At 40.3% G+C, this 15423-nt stretch overlaps 1 protein-coding gene across 2 annotated transcripts in view; it reads right to left on the bottom strand.

Annotated features, from left to right (window-relative positions):
- Positions 1-9658, bottom strand: part of LOC126812111 (uncharacterized) — a 79367-nt gene extending 69709 nt beyond the window's left edge. Inside the window, exon 1 of one of the 2 annotated variants that reach the window (XR_007675813.2) lies at positions 9106-9658. The gene's annotated coding sequence lies outside the window, so the exon portion shown is untranslated. The remainder of the gene's footprint in view (positions 1-9105) is intronic. The other variant, XM_050538359.2, reaches the window with a different exon arrangement.
- Positions 9659-15423: the final 5765 nt, after the last annotated feature.

Below are 15423 nucleotides of genomic sequence, written 5' to 3'. Positions count from 1 at the left end.
GAGGGGTGGGGGGTGGTCACGCGGGGTTCTTTTAACCCTATGACGTCAGTCATTCGATTTACCAGCCAGCGTTGGTGTGTTTCAAGCGACTTTTCGGAGATACAATTTTTGTTTGGTTTTATATCGCTGCAAATATCTAGCCACAGATCCGCGCACCACACGATAAGATCTCGACACAACAGGCCATTTGAATGGCCAGCTAATTCCCAACATCAACCAGAGCGCGGGCTACTTAACGACTCTTCAAGATCCTGATGTGGTGAGGACAACTATAAATATATTTTGAACTATAAAGATAGGTTGCCAGGCAACGAAACATACGCCCACAGCAGCTAAATCGTCCGGGCAGTCAACAAGGGTTGTCGCATATTTTTACTTTATTCGGTAATGAAACATTTATAATACACTAAAATCTGATTAAGAGCAACAACTCACGAAGTAATTATCAGAAAACAGAATTTGTTTGTTTTTTATAAAGTTCTGCCCCATGCTAACGTTTTGTATGCAAAGCTTTTAATATCATGAATTTAACTGTTCAAGTCATAAAAATTCATCGAAAATCAATATACTTGTTCGTCTCAAGATCTTAAACTCTGTGTATCAATCTGAAGTCAATCGGATGATAACTTTAGCGACGACAATATACGACCGCATTTCAATGTGGGCGTATAAAAACCGAAATGAAACAGGATCTGTACCTCTAGTTGGCCGGTCACCTCTGGCTTGCGGCTGTGGTTTCGATCCCAGGTGTGAGCGTATGTGGCTTAGGTTTACTCCGGGTACTCCGGTTTCCTCCCACAGCAAAGACCCCTGCGCGTGCGCTAAGATCATTAAAATGAACTTGTCTGCGATATCACCTTCGGTGGAAGCGGACGTTAAACGCTAAGAACAACAACAGGATCTGTGGTTTAATTAGATTACTGTTACCTGAGCCAAGTGTAGTTGCCACCGGATATACTCCTTTAAGTGTTGCTTATTAAAACAACCATAATATAAAGATCTCAAGTAGACCAACTTATAATTATAAATTGTTTAAATAAATATATTCAAGGGGCGAGTAGTCAGAAGAGAATATTGAGTTTAATAATATTCGCGGGGGTGGGGGTTGGGGGAGGGGGGGTCAAGGTGGCCCATTGAGTTAGGTGCTGTCTCAATAACCCGTGTTTTCAGTCCCGTTGTTGACTGAGAAAGTTAACCGGGATTTTCAAGCGTGGTGTCACCTTGTTGTTCGGGTGGGACGAAAGACTGAGGTCCCGTGTACACATTTGTGTGCACGTAAAAGAACCCTCGACAGTCGGAATTCGAAATACGAGTAGGTCGTAGCGCCACTGCCCGGGCTAATTGTTCCCCATAGCACTCTGTATGCGGAAAGGTAGAGCGTTAAATTTGATTTCATAATAATAATAATAATAATATATTGCATTTGATAATGCGCCACATCCATCCAAGTGAGTGCTCTGTGCGCATGGTAGGTAACCTTGTATCTATGAAGGGGGTTGGATGGCCGAATGGTTAGCGTGTGCGCTTTGTGTCATAGGGTCTGTCATTGAGTCATCTGGCGTGGTTTCAGTTCCCTGGTTGTACGTGACAAGGAGTAGGATCGCCTATCCAAGCTCGTGGGTTTTCTTCGGGTCCTCCGGTTTCCTCCCATTGCTAAAGACTCCTACGTGCAAGCGAATTATTGAAATAAAATTAAACCATATGTTAGTCCCGAAATGACCTATTTTGTGTCGAGTGGACGTTAAACCCCATCTCTCTGTATTATGGATTTCGTACAAATTTTACATTTGAGCTTCGTTGAAATACAAACACAGCCATCTTTAATTAGTGACTGTCTGAAACCGACAGCCTGTGAGAAAAAACACGGAAACAGTCATAGGGTTGCAATTTGTCATTCCAAAAATTTCTGACAGATTTAACTTTATTTATGCAGTTATTTAATACTTATGCGCATTAGCTAATTTTCCTTGTCACGTTTCACGCGGTTTGAATCCAGGATTTAACTCAGACACATGGTGTACGCATTGGTTATCAACTAGGTCACATCAAGATTAAAATACGTAATCGTAGGAGGACAAATTCCAGTGATAACTGTGTAAACGTCACAATATAATCTGTAAACAACATCACACTATATATCCAACAGGGAGTTACATTGGTTCAGAGAGCAAGACGTTGGCTCGCTAGCCTGGAGGTCGCGTGTTCGATCCCTGAGTTGGAGAGAAAGTTCATCGGGTTTTTTTCCGACGTGGTTCCTCCTTGACAGTGGTGCAGGACAGAGGACATGACAAAGATACGAACGTATAGACGTTCGGAAAAGGCGAAAAACGAGGTCCGGGGTACAGATTGGCGTGCACGTAAAAGTCTCCTTGGCAGTTGGAATTCGATATATAAGAGTGGTCGTAGTGACGCCGGTTGTACGTCACAAGGAGTAGGGTCGCCTGTCCAACCCCGTGTGTTTTGTCTCGGTCCTCCGATGTCCTCTCACTGCTAAACCCCCCTATTATTGAAACTAAATTGACCCATATGTTAGTCCCGAAATGACCTAGTTTGTGTTGAGTGGACGTTTAACACCATCTCTCTCTCTCTCTCTCTCTCTCTCTCTCGGTTATCTACTAATATTTGTGACTGTCGTTTGTTTGTCTGTCTGTCTGTTTGTCTGTTTGTCTGTCTGTTCGGGGTTGGCGGCTACACTAGGTCTGCCCCGAGTCTGAAATTTGGGGTATAGGGGTAGCTCGGACCGGGGAGTAACATAGGCCAGGTGGCGTTAGTCTACCACTTCCGGTTTCGGGGTTATGACCTCCGAGCGAAGCCGGGCATTCTTCTAGTACTATCTATAAAACATAACACCCTTGTTTCTAAAAATAACATCAAACATCTCAATGTCCTCCTCTTTCACTAAGATCAACTACAACATAATAACAAATCATTACTTATTCTCTGACTGTATGGAAAAATAAAACACCATTATATTCTGTAGCTGACTATAAACTTGATAATATTTAAGTGAAGCCGTCAACTCTGAATTCCAACTGATAACAACCGGTCTGGTTAGCATCAGATAATTTAAAAAAGGAAGTTTCAAGAGGACTGGTCCATTAAGAGCTTTTTCTTGTTAGGTCCTATCTTAAACATTCTTAACAATTTACATGGATAAATGTTTATCAAATGTTGTTAAAACTCAAACTGTTATGCATTGACCTGTTTCAATGCGATTTTCATATTGCTCAACGAGTGGGGGGTGGGGGGATGGCGTGCGCGTGGTATCATAAGGTCTGTCATTGAGTCAACTGGCATGGTTTCGATTCCCCAATTGTACGTGACAAGGAGTAGGGACACCTGTCCAACCTCGTGGGTTTTCTCCGGATCCTCCAGTTTTCTCCAACTGCTAAAGACAACTACGCGCAACATATTACATGGTTCGGATATGCTACAGTCACTCCACCGCAACCATTGGCAAACACATATACCATGGCTCAGATATGCTATGGTTACCCCACCTCTAAAGTTATACTACGGTTACCCCCACCTCCAACGATATGCAACAGTAACCCCCCCCCCCGCCCCCTCAACCTCCAGCGGTATGCTACAGTCACCCCACCTCCAACGATATGCTACAATCACCCACTTCAATCTCCAGCGGTATGCTACAGTCACCCCACCTCCAACGATATGCTCCGGTTACCATCCCTCAACCCTCTCCACATCCAGCGGTATGTTAGTATGCTACTGTCACAACACCGCCAACGATATGCTACAATCACCCCACTTCAACCTCCAGCGGGGTGCTACAGTCACCCCACCTCCAACGATATGCTTCGGTTACCTCCCCCCCCCCATCCCTCTCCACCTCCAGCGGTATGCTAATGTCACCCCACTTCAACCTTCAGCGGTATGCTACAATCACCCCCACCTCAACCTCCTATCCTGCTAGTCACCTCACCTCCAACAACATAAATACTGGGTAATTTTGTGGCCCCACGGGATCTTGCGGGAATTCGAAACCATTAGACCCCTAACCAACAGGGTCAAATTCAGGCAGGCGGTGGGCACTTTACCTCAACGATCAGTGCCTGAAATACTGCCAGGCTGCACATCCGGCAACTTTTTTTTCAAATTTTCAAAATTGTCTGGGGGAGCCCCACCTACTCCTAGTTGAAGCTCGTCCCTTTGCCCCTTTAACCTTGGACGTTGCCCCAGCTTTGCCCCTCCAACCACCAACGGCTGGCGCCGCCACTGGGTGGGCCCGATCCAGTCTCGGCGAGATCATATCCTTGATGACAACGCTGACCAGGATGCGCACGCCCAATCATTCCTACGGTCTCTTCTGCAATACCCTATTACTTGCACCGGGAGCAACTCCTTTGGATGTAACTTGCCCTGGTACCACCCCCTCTAAAAGCACCGTGTCTTTACCATTAAGGAAATGGAATCCATCTCCTGCTGTCTCCTACCTATGCGAACCGGACCTATCGTTTGGCCCCCTTGCATGTTAAGAAACGAACAACGAACGAATAGACGCCACTTGGCACAATAACAGACCTTATAATCTAACGCGGGGGATCACGGTGGCTAAGTGGGTAAGATGCTGGCTCGCTAGCCTGGAGGTCGGGTGTTCGATCAGTGCATTGACCGAGAAAGTCCATCCAGATTTTCCGGCGTGGTTTCCCTCTTGTCAGTGATGCAGAACGGAGGGCCTGGCAAGGACAGTTGTCTAGTCCTTCGGATGGGACGAAAAACCGAGGTCCCATGTACAAATTGGCGTGCACGTAAAAGATCCCTTGGCAGTTGGGATTCTATATAAGAGTAGGCGATAGTGACGCTGCCCGAGCAAAATTTCCCTTATAGCACACTGTATGGCGCATGCCCGTCTTCATTAGCCCAGCAAAACAGTAGGACGTTAAACCCCATTTCATTTCATTTATAATCTAACGCGCACGCGTTAAACCGTTCGGCCATCCGGCTAACCGACTCACCTAGATCGTTAGCAACACATACCATCTGGAATCTCAGCGATTATTTGTATTTTCGCCTGGCACATGGATGCAAAAACTTTAATGTGAAAACTAAATTATTCTCCTCGTTTTTGGCACGCGGGGTTCCGAATGAAGAGTCTGCTAGTTGTACTATTTTGCTAATTAGGTATTTTTGTATGAAAAAAACAAATTGTGTTTTATGTATAACTATAATGTTTTTTTTATGATGAACATATTCGTGCTATTTGTATTACTTGCAGAGTTTTTAGGGAGCCACGGCGGTTAAGTGGGTAAGATGCTGGCTCGCTAGTCTGGAGGTCGCGTGTTTGATCTATGCATTGGCCGAGAAAATTCATCGGCATTTTCCGACTTGGTTTCTCCTTGTCAGTGGTGCAGAACGGTGGGCCTGACAAGAACAGCTGTCTAGTCGTTCGGATGGGACGAAAAACCGAGGTACCGTGTACGCATGGGCGTGGACGTAAATGCTCCCTTGGCAATTGGAATTCGATATTATAAGAGTATGTCACAGTGCCGCTTCCCGGGCAAAATTCCCCTCATAGCGCACTGTATCGCGTATGCCCGTCTTCATTAACCCCATATATGAGCAGAACAGTAGGACATTAAACCCAATTTCATTTCATTTCATTTCTGCAGGGTTTTTAGTCGTAGCCAAAAATAATAATGTCTATAAAATCGGTCATTTTTTTTATCCCAGGTAGTTTCCATCCTTCAACAATATTATCTATTTTATGTTGAGCTACTATCTTCTAATACTGTGAATAATGATGTCGTTAGCAAGTCAACATAACCATTGAATAAACAAAAGATATCATAAAGACATTTAAAAAACGAAGATGAATATCATCATTCAACTGATAAATGATCTTATGCCATCACTATAGTAATTACCATTGAAAGAGAGAGAGAGAGAGAGAGAGAGAGGGAGAGAGATGGTGGAATGGTGTTTATCGTCCACTCCACACAAACTAGGTCATTTCGGGACTAACATATGGTTCAATTTTATTTCAATAATTCGTTTGCGCGTAGGGGCTTTAGCAGTAGGAGGCAACCAATTTATACTATGTCCTCTATGACCTTCACGCCACTATGCGGCCATGGGATGTGGCCACGAATTTGACCAGTTGTGTTCTGATTGATTCCTGATGGGTACCAAAATCGGTGGGAAAAATAACTGACCAGGCCAGTATACCGCACATATAGCATATGCCGTGTAAACCGCCGTGCCCGAATACCGTATATCGAATACGGTATACCGTATACCCCTCGGACATGGCATATTTCTTTCACGGGAAATATAGTTGTAATCTTCGAATAAACTGTTTGACATTTAATAGCCTCTGGTTTCGTTACAAGATACTTCATTTGTTATTTAGGCTAATGATCGTTAAGGATAACGGTGGTTATGGTACAAGATACTCCATTTGTGATTTAGACTAATGGTTTCTAATAAGGAGAGCGGTGGTTTATATGTTCCAATTATTATTTAGGCTAATGGTCGGTAAAGAGAGTAGTGATTTTAGTCAAAATCTTTCTATTTTTTACTGTTAGTCATATTTAATAACATAACAGAGTGTTTCATCTATTGGTAAATTGTTACTTAATGAGAATGAGAGAGAGAGAGAGAGAGAGAGAGAGAGAGAGTGTGTGTGTGTGAGAGAGAGAGAGAGAGAGAGAGAGAGAGGGGGGAGGTTTAACGTACACTTGACACAAACTAGGTCATTTTGGGACTAACATATGGTTCAATTTTTTTCAATAATTCGTTTGCGCGTAGGGGGTCTTTAGCAGTTGGAGGAAACCGGAGGACCCGGCGAAAACCCACGAGGTTGGACAGGCGATCCTACTCCTTGGCACGTACAACCGGGGAATCGAAACTCCGTATGATACAGCGCGCGTGCTAACGAGTGGACGTTAAACCCCATTTCTCTCTCTCTCTCTCTCCCTTTAACTCGTATTCAGCTTGTTATACTTCCCCATACACACATTACGTTATAAGATACCCAATCTGATTAAAATACAGATCATATTTCGTTTCGATTTTATAGTTCAAAATTTCGTTTTACTTGACTTTACTACACTGGGATCTGGAAGAGTTGTTATATAACCCGCGTTCTGGGTGATGTAAGGGGTAAGCCAATGAAACCGTCTGTTACGACGAGTGATTGGCGTGAGGTGCACGGAACTGTGGGTAACCCACTAGAAACATCAGCGCTGATTGGTTAATCAAATGTTTGACGTCATAAATCAACTGTCGTGGTTTCGAATCCCCGGTTGTACGTGACAAGGAGTAGGGTCGCCTGTCCAACCTCGTGGGTTTTCTCCGGGTCCTCCGGTTTCCTCCCACTGCTACTGACCCCTACGCGCAAGCGAATTATTGAAATAAAATTAAACCATATGTTAGTCCCGAAATGACCTAGTTTGGGCCAAGTGGACGTTAAACCCCGTCTCTCTCTCTCTCTCTCTCTCTCTCTCTCTCTCTCTCTCTCTCTCTCTTTTTGTCCTGTATTACTGGTAATTATAACTTTTAAAACATTCAAACTATTGTTCAAACAGTAACTCTATTTTAAATACGTCTGTAATCATACCTTTTTGTCCTGTAATAGTTGGAAACATGTAAACTGTACTTTTCAAATAGTAAATCTAGTTTCGATACACAATGTCCTGCACTGGTAACTGTATAACACATACAATTAATATATTCCATTAAAAGTAACATAGTTTCTATACTCATATAATGGTATAGTTTTGTCCCGCATTGGTAACTTTTAACTGTATACCATATACAAGCTATATTTTCCAATAAAAGCATAGTTTCTATATATTCCAATAAATGTAACATAAAAAAAAAAAATAAATAAATAAATGTAACATAGTTTCTATACTCATGTAATGGTAAAGTTTTGTCCCACATTGGTAACTTTTAACTGTATTACACATACAATTAATATATTCCAATAAAAGTAACATAGTTTCTATACTCGTATAATGGTAACGTTTTATCCTGTATTACCCACACAATTAATATTTTCTAATAAAAGTATAGTTTCTCTATATCCCAACAAAAGTATAGTTTCTATAGTAATGGTAACGTTTTGCCATGTAGAAATGAAATTAACGTCCTACTGTTCTGCTCCGACTGTATAATATTTTCCAATAAAAGTAAACATAGTTTTTATACTCCCGCATTGGTAACTTTTAGCTGTACACATGCAATTAATATATTCCATTAAAAGTAAACATAGCTTTTATACACAAAAAGGTAAACATATTTTCTATACCCATGTAATGGTAACTGTTTGTCATGTAGTGGTAATTGTTAACTGTATAAGTCATATAATCTATTGTCTAATAAAAGTATAGTTTCTATAGTCAAGTAATGGGCTAATAAATACGGGGTTTGTCCTGTAGAGGTAATTTTTAAAACATGCCAACAATAAAATGAAATGGGGTTTAACGTCCTACTGTTCTGCTCCGATCTGGGCTAATGAAGACGAGCATACGCTATACAGTGTGCTATGAGGGAAATTTTGCCCGGACAGCGGCACCACGGCCTACTTTTATATCAAATTCCAACTGCCAAGGGATCTTTTACGTGCACGCCAATGTGTACACGGGACCTAGGTTTTTCGTCCCATCCGCACGACTAGACAGCTGTCCTTGTCAGGCCCACCGTCCTGCATCACTGACAAGGGGGAACCAAGTTGGAAAATGCGGATGAATTTTATCGGCCAATGCATAGATCGAACACGCGACCTCCAGACTAGCGAGCCAGCATCTTACCCACTTAACCGCCGTGGCTCAATAAATGTACTGCAATAGTTTATATGTAATCAAATAACACACTATTGATGGATAACAATTACTATGGTTTATTTCACTGCGACGTTTTAACAAGATTTCACAAGTCGATTTCAAGCATATACACAAATAAATAAAATAAAATGAAAATAATATGGTATGGTTATATATACAAGTTTGTATGTAATGTTCACTTTTTAATAACATATCGTACACACGCAAAACTAAATGATCATGGTCAAAATTCCTGTAAACACAATATTCTTTTAATAATTTATAGTCAAGACAAAGTAAATTATAATGGACAACATACCTGTTAACTGACCATTAACTGACCATAGGTAACTGGAACTAAAATAATAATCACGCGTCATTCATAAATTCCACTTGATAAACACAATAACAAGTCGACTGACAGACTGACTGAATCTTCTTTCACAGCAGTTTAAAGCTATAACTGTTCCTGTGTTATACACATGACCTCTCCGCGTGCCGCTAAACCAACCAATATCGCCAACTGGTATGTGAATTAAAACTGGCTTTTACAATCTTCGATATCCAAGAAACACAATCTTCCTTTATTAGACTAATGGGGAGCTGGGTGGTCGAAATGTTTCACGCGTGCCCGTTAGATCCCAAGGTCTGCAATTGAGTCAAGTGGCGTGGTTTCGATTCCCCCAAAAGTAGGGTTGTCTGGCCAATATCGTTTTTTCCCACTGCTGCAGCCAAAGACTCCTACGAACAAGCGAATAATTGAAATAAAATTGAGCCATATGTTAGTCCCGAAATGACCTAGTTTGTGTCAAATGGACGTTAAACCCCCATCTTCGACGTCCATGAAAGACAGAAGCTTCTGTTTTCTATGAGGGGGGTTGGATGGCTGAATGGTTAGCTTGCGCGCGCTGTATCATAAAGTCTGTCATTGAGTCGACTGGCGTGGTTTCGAATCCCCGGTTGTACGTGGCAAGGAGTAGGGTCGCCTAGCTGTCCAACCTCGTGGGTTTTCTCCGGGGCCTCCGGTTTCCTCCCATTGCTAAAGACCCCTACGTGCAAGCGAATTATGTAAATAAAATTGAGCCATATGTTAGTCCCGAACTGACCGAGTTTGTGTCAAATGGACGTTAAACCCCCATCTTCGACGTCCATGACAGACAGAAGCTTCTGTTTTCTATGCTTTTAGTTCACAAGACCTGTTATTACTGAGAGCCGCAGTGGCACAGTGAGTAAGACGTTGGTTCGCTAAACTTGAGGTCCCGTTCGTTCGTTCGTTCGTTCGTTCGTTCGTAGGGCTTTACGTCCGCTTCCGCCTTGGGTGACATCGCAGACAATGCTTTGTGAACTCAGGGCCGGACACATTTCTCGTCATTTTGAAAATCGCAAAAATGACGTCCAGCGACGTTACAGGGGCGGATCCAGAAATGTTTGCTGGCGGGGGAGGGGGTCCGGTGGGATTTCTTTCCTTGAAAATTTGTGAGAAATACATGGTCTCTATATCGTCATTTTGACGTATATCTGGGGTAACCAGAGGGCACTTTGACAAACACAGAAACTGGGATCTTACATGAAAACATACTAAATACGTACTACGTTACGTTTTAGCTTTACTGACACGCAATAAAATCAGTACTACACGATTTTGATTGGGAACTTTCAAGGACAATTGGTGTCAGTCATTATCACATATGTTACAGAACTGGTTAAACACGTTCCAAATATAATTTCAATACAGAGATCATTGAATGCGTAATGAAGATTTCAAGAAACGGAAATTTTTTGTAATTAGGTTCTAATCCGTTTCACATCTGTCATACACACAAAAACTAAATAAACTTTTTCAATTGTATTAAATGGAAGCAGAATAAATCCTTAACAAAATTCTCGAAGTTTACTTTGTGTTTTCGACTAAAATCGTCGATTTAGGAATTAAAATGTCGGTCAATTAGCTTAGTGTCTGTTCTCAAGCGAAGCTAATTGTAGACAGACAGCCTAAGTTTAGTATTTGAGCCACCTTATAGCTCCCGCACAAATCAACAATCCAACCTTTAACAACCCCGTTTAGACTATGATACCAATATTTGTGTCAATGTATCTTCCGGATGCATCGGGTGTCCTTTTTTTAAGTAAATAAAACTCACACGAGCCTTCTAAACGTGTCTAATTTTTAATATTTCTTCTGATCTCGAGTTTCATGCTCTTTTTATTTCTGTCTTTGTTGAAAGTTACAACTGCGACATTTTTCAACACGTCATGTGTTTATGACTTCACCATCTTTGATGTCTTTTGTGATTTTCTAAATAATGAATATTCAACACGTACAAAATCTGAAGTGCAGGAAAGTCATCTGTTATTATAGCAATGCATCGTCATCATTCGTCAAGTGTCACAAGGGGGGGGGGGGGGTGGATGACCGAATGGTTAGCACGTGCGCGCTGTATCATAAGGTCTGTCATTGAGTCAATTGGTGTGGTTTCGATTCCCCAGTTGTACGTGACAAGGAGTAGGGCCGCCTGTCTAATCTCGTGAGTTTCTTCGGGTCCAGTTTCCTCCCCTGCTAAAGACCCCTACGTGCAAGCGAATTATTGAAATAAAATTGAATCATATGTTAATCCCGAAATGACCTAGTTTGTGTCGAGTGGACGTTAAACCCCATTTCTCTCTCTCTCCACCCCACTCTCTCTCTCTCTCTCTCTCTCTGAAAGAAACGTGTTAGCTTTGCCTTAAAGATAAACGTAATCATGACGTGCCAAAACTACTCCATAAAGCGCTAGTGACACATGGATTTAATGGTACAATAATTGTATCTGTGATATAAATTATATACAACACCACGGTTTTAATTGCTTAAAACATATGTTATTACTTATCTTAGTTTCAAATACTTTTTAAATGGGGTGTGATCCCATGTTTTTCATCCTAAAGGAGTGGTTTTCAAATCTTCGGGGAATAACAGGTTAAAGGCTCAATACCACTCTTGTTGTAACTGAATAATATGTCCCAATCTTTATTCTGGTCAACAAATTGCACTATTTTACAATATTCCAATTAATTGATGATACAAATTTCATCTTAACACACCTAATTTAAAAAATTGGAAAAATTCAACTAAATGATTTGAAAAGCCTAACGTAAACCTTTTCAAATGTGACTTGGATTTAAAAATATTTTCGAACCCTCTGGACAAGTAAAATAAGATGTAATGGATAATTTACACAACAGGTAGGACACTTAAACATCTAGTACTTAGAATAAGACTATTTATTTTCTGGAGCTGGCAAGCCAGCAATAGTGTTATTGTCCCTTTAACATTTACGTATCCTATTTACGCTTTTGTTCTCATATTACTTGTGACGTTTGTTTTGTTGTTTTTTTGACATTGGTGGGCCAGGTGGCTGACTGGTTTAACGCGTGCGTTTTAGATCAAAAGGTCTGTCGTTGAGTCAAGTGGCGTGGTTTCGATTTCACACTTGGGCGTGACAATCAGTAAGGTCGCTTGTCCAATCTCGTGGGTTGTCTCCGGGTCCTCCATTTTCCTGCAAATGCTAAAGACCCCTACGTGCAAAAGCGAATTATTGAAATAAATAGTCCCGAAAAGACCTAGTTTATATCCAGTAGGCGTTAAGCCCCACCTCTCTCTCTCTCTCTCTCTCTCTCTCTCTCTCTCTTTCGGTTTAAATACAGAGATAGGCGTTTGATTGGTTGTTTTTGGTTGTAATTAAACACCAAATTGCCAGTTTGTGTTTAGTTTAGTTCGATGGGTTATGATGTTTTTGTGTGTTTTATAATGCAAAGTTATGTTATTACCTTTAAACTCATTACTAAATTCGCCCGAGAACTAAAATAAAAACCAAAATCTCACTTTAGAAAATGGAAAACTAATGCATACCCGACAGTTTATGGCTTTTCTGAAGATGGCAAAAAATGAAAACTATCCTTAAGATGAATTGGTTAAAATTTCAGTAAAACTCATTTCAGTGAATTAGTGTGTATAGCAGTTATTATCGTTTATTATAATAGAGTCTTTTTTTTCTCGAATAGTAATCAACCACAACGGTACCGTAAAGAGGAGACCAGACTAGGTGCTAAAGAAATATTGGACCGATATGAAAGTCTAAATAATGCGACTGTAAATCTAAAAATACAATTATTTTTTACTGTTCCTTGACTAAAGAAGAGGGTCAGTGAGTCTGATATCTTTTTTCATGAGAAGGGGATAGAGTTAATAATGGACAATGATTAAACTCATTCATGGGCTTCTGATTGGGGTTCGGGGAAAGTAATGCCAATTTGGTCTGCTGTAAATGTGTGTTGGTGTCTAAACACACGCCCGGGAGTTTTGGATCTCACCTTATAAAGCAGGCAACAACAATCTGACATACGACATTTTATTCAATCCAAAAATCCGGGCTACAATGTCCACCAAAAAAGCGCGGGGGAATCTCGCTTTACCATAGTAACAGGTCACATGACCAAACATATATCAGGGGATCGTGCGACAGGGATAACCTGCCAAAGGGGTACCATAAGGGTGGTGGGGAGTACATTTAAAATGTTTGGGAGCTTTTGTATACAACTCGTTCATGTCTTTGTAAAGTTGTGTATCTTTGTATAATTATGTCCATGTATGTATCCTTTGTTTGTTTCATGTATATTTCTATTATTTTATTTGTATATGCACATAACCTTGTAAGGTTTTTTATGCAATAAAGTTTCTTCTATAAGGAGCGGATATTCTCTACATAAATACATAAATATAAGTATTGGAATTTGTCTTCAGAAATATTTGCCAAGACCGAATTATAGGACGTGGAAATGCAATTTATCTCGGATCCCAGAGAGAAGTTTCAAATCAATCCAGCCAATCAAGAGCCACTGGGGAGGAGCTTAGGAACCGAATTCAGACTGATTATTGGCCGGCGTGATTCCCCAGAGAGAAACGAACGGTAAACTTTTTTGGGGAGCCGAGATTAGTGGAAATGTAGAAAAATGTTTGGGATCGCCGATTTTGGTTTCATATACAAGGGTCGGTAGGGTAACCGTAAACACTGATATTTTATGTTGTTGGCCTAATGGAATATTTTCTCTTCAATAAAAATTACAGTACGGGAAACACTTAATAGAATATCGTTGTGTAATTTTCTCCGTTTTTCTTGACAATTTAAATGCCTGTAATTTAAAATAATTACCAAAATTAATCTAATGGACTTTAAGAGAGAGATAAAGAGAGAGAGAAGGAGAAGTGCCAATCTATTTTGATTAAAATACCAAATTAATAATGAAGAATTTAGACGAAACCGAGAAATCTTAATTAACTGTTTACACCGTGTTGTTAATCTCACAGGAGACACGATTACTTATGAAATGGAACCAGATCTGACGAAAGCGCTGATGATATCCATTATTTACAAAGCCAACGGGTTAGACATGCGACCCTACTTCCTATCACATACAAGGCTTTCAAAGTCTTCTACAAACAACTAGGAAGAAGTTTCTTAAGTCTTCTACAAACGATCAACTAGGATAGAAGTTTCGTAAGTCTTCTACAAACATCTAATGTCTGATAAACTGTTTCAATGGCATTTAGTAATTGAACTAGAGTATACAGGTCACAATTCTATGGAATACAATTACTGCTTTTTACTGAGCGACGTTTCGACTAGGCTTCTCTAGTCATTATCAAGCTATGATAAAAAATGAAAATATGACAGGACAATATATACATGTACACCACAATGCTTAGTTAATGCTGACAAACCAGGGATGTAACTTAATTACGTGTACCTAATGGTAATCTGATTTAATTGTACGCTAATAAGTAATAATACCAATTAACCTAAAAAATTGACTAATTGATTAATGGATAAGTTGTTGTGGAGTATACACAATGATTAGTGGGTTTTAATAATACAAACGTTGCAAGAAAATGAAAATTGATGAAATGTTATCAACGACCCCTTTCACTGAAATAAATACAAATGGTAAAAGAATAGATTGTTGTGGAGTATTTACAACGATTTGATGAGGTTTTGATCATGACACCATCCCACGAAGATGAGATTTGATTTGTGTTATGACCAAAATAATTGATATGTGGATGTTGATGCGAGTGATTACACTGATATACGAAAAACCCTTAGAACAATGACTGCACAAATGATCAATAGTCCCCTGAAGGCTGACAATTTAAAATATTGAGTGGTACTTCACTGGATGTTATGGTGATGTAGAAAAGCAGGGTTAGAAATATTGAGTGCATTAAATTACAATAACCGCAGGCCTGAAAAGCAGAAATGCCTGAAAAGCAAAAATAGTTGGGAATTATTAGTTGTCATTTTTGCATATTATGATGGTTATTACAAACTTAAAGTTATTACTGGAATATTGATAAGTATTAAATATGATAAAAAAGAAAAAAGTAGAATTATGCTTAGCCTTGATTATGTGATAAGAATATCATACGCCCTGGGAAGGAACAATCCTTGATCTCTGTTCATCGTTGGTTTGTGTCGTCGTATATGAATGGCTTCATGTAATCGGCGCGCTCTCTTGTTGCTTATATTCTTGCATAATGGTTTTACGTTGGACCATTGGACTCTGTGGCGAGGGTTGGAGTTCAAATGTTCAGCTACAGCTG

This window comes from Patella vulgata, chromosome 2 (assembly GCF_932274485.2).
Source record: "Patella vulgata chromosome 2, xgPatVulg1.2, whole genome shotgun sequence".
Lineage (NCBI taxonomy): Eukaryota > Metazoa > Mollusca > Gastropoda > Patellidae > Patella > Patella vulgata.
Note: the sequence above shows the minus strand (reverse complement) of the source record. Positions and strands in the feature narration are given on the sequence as shown.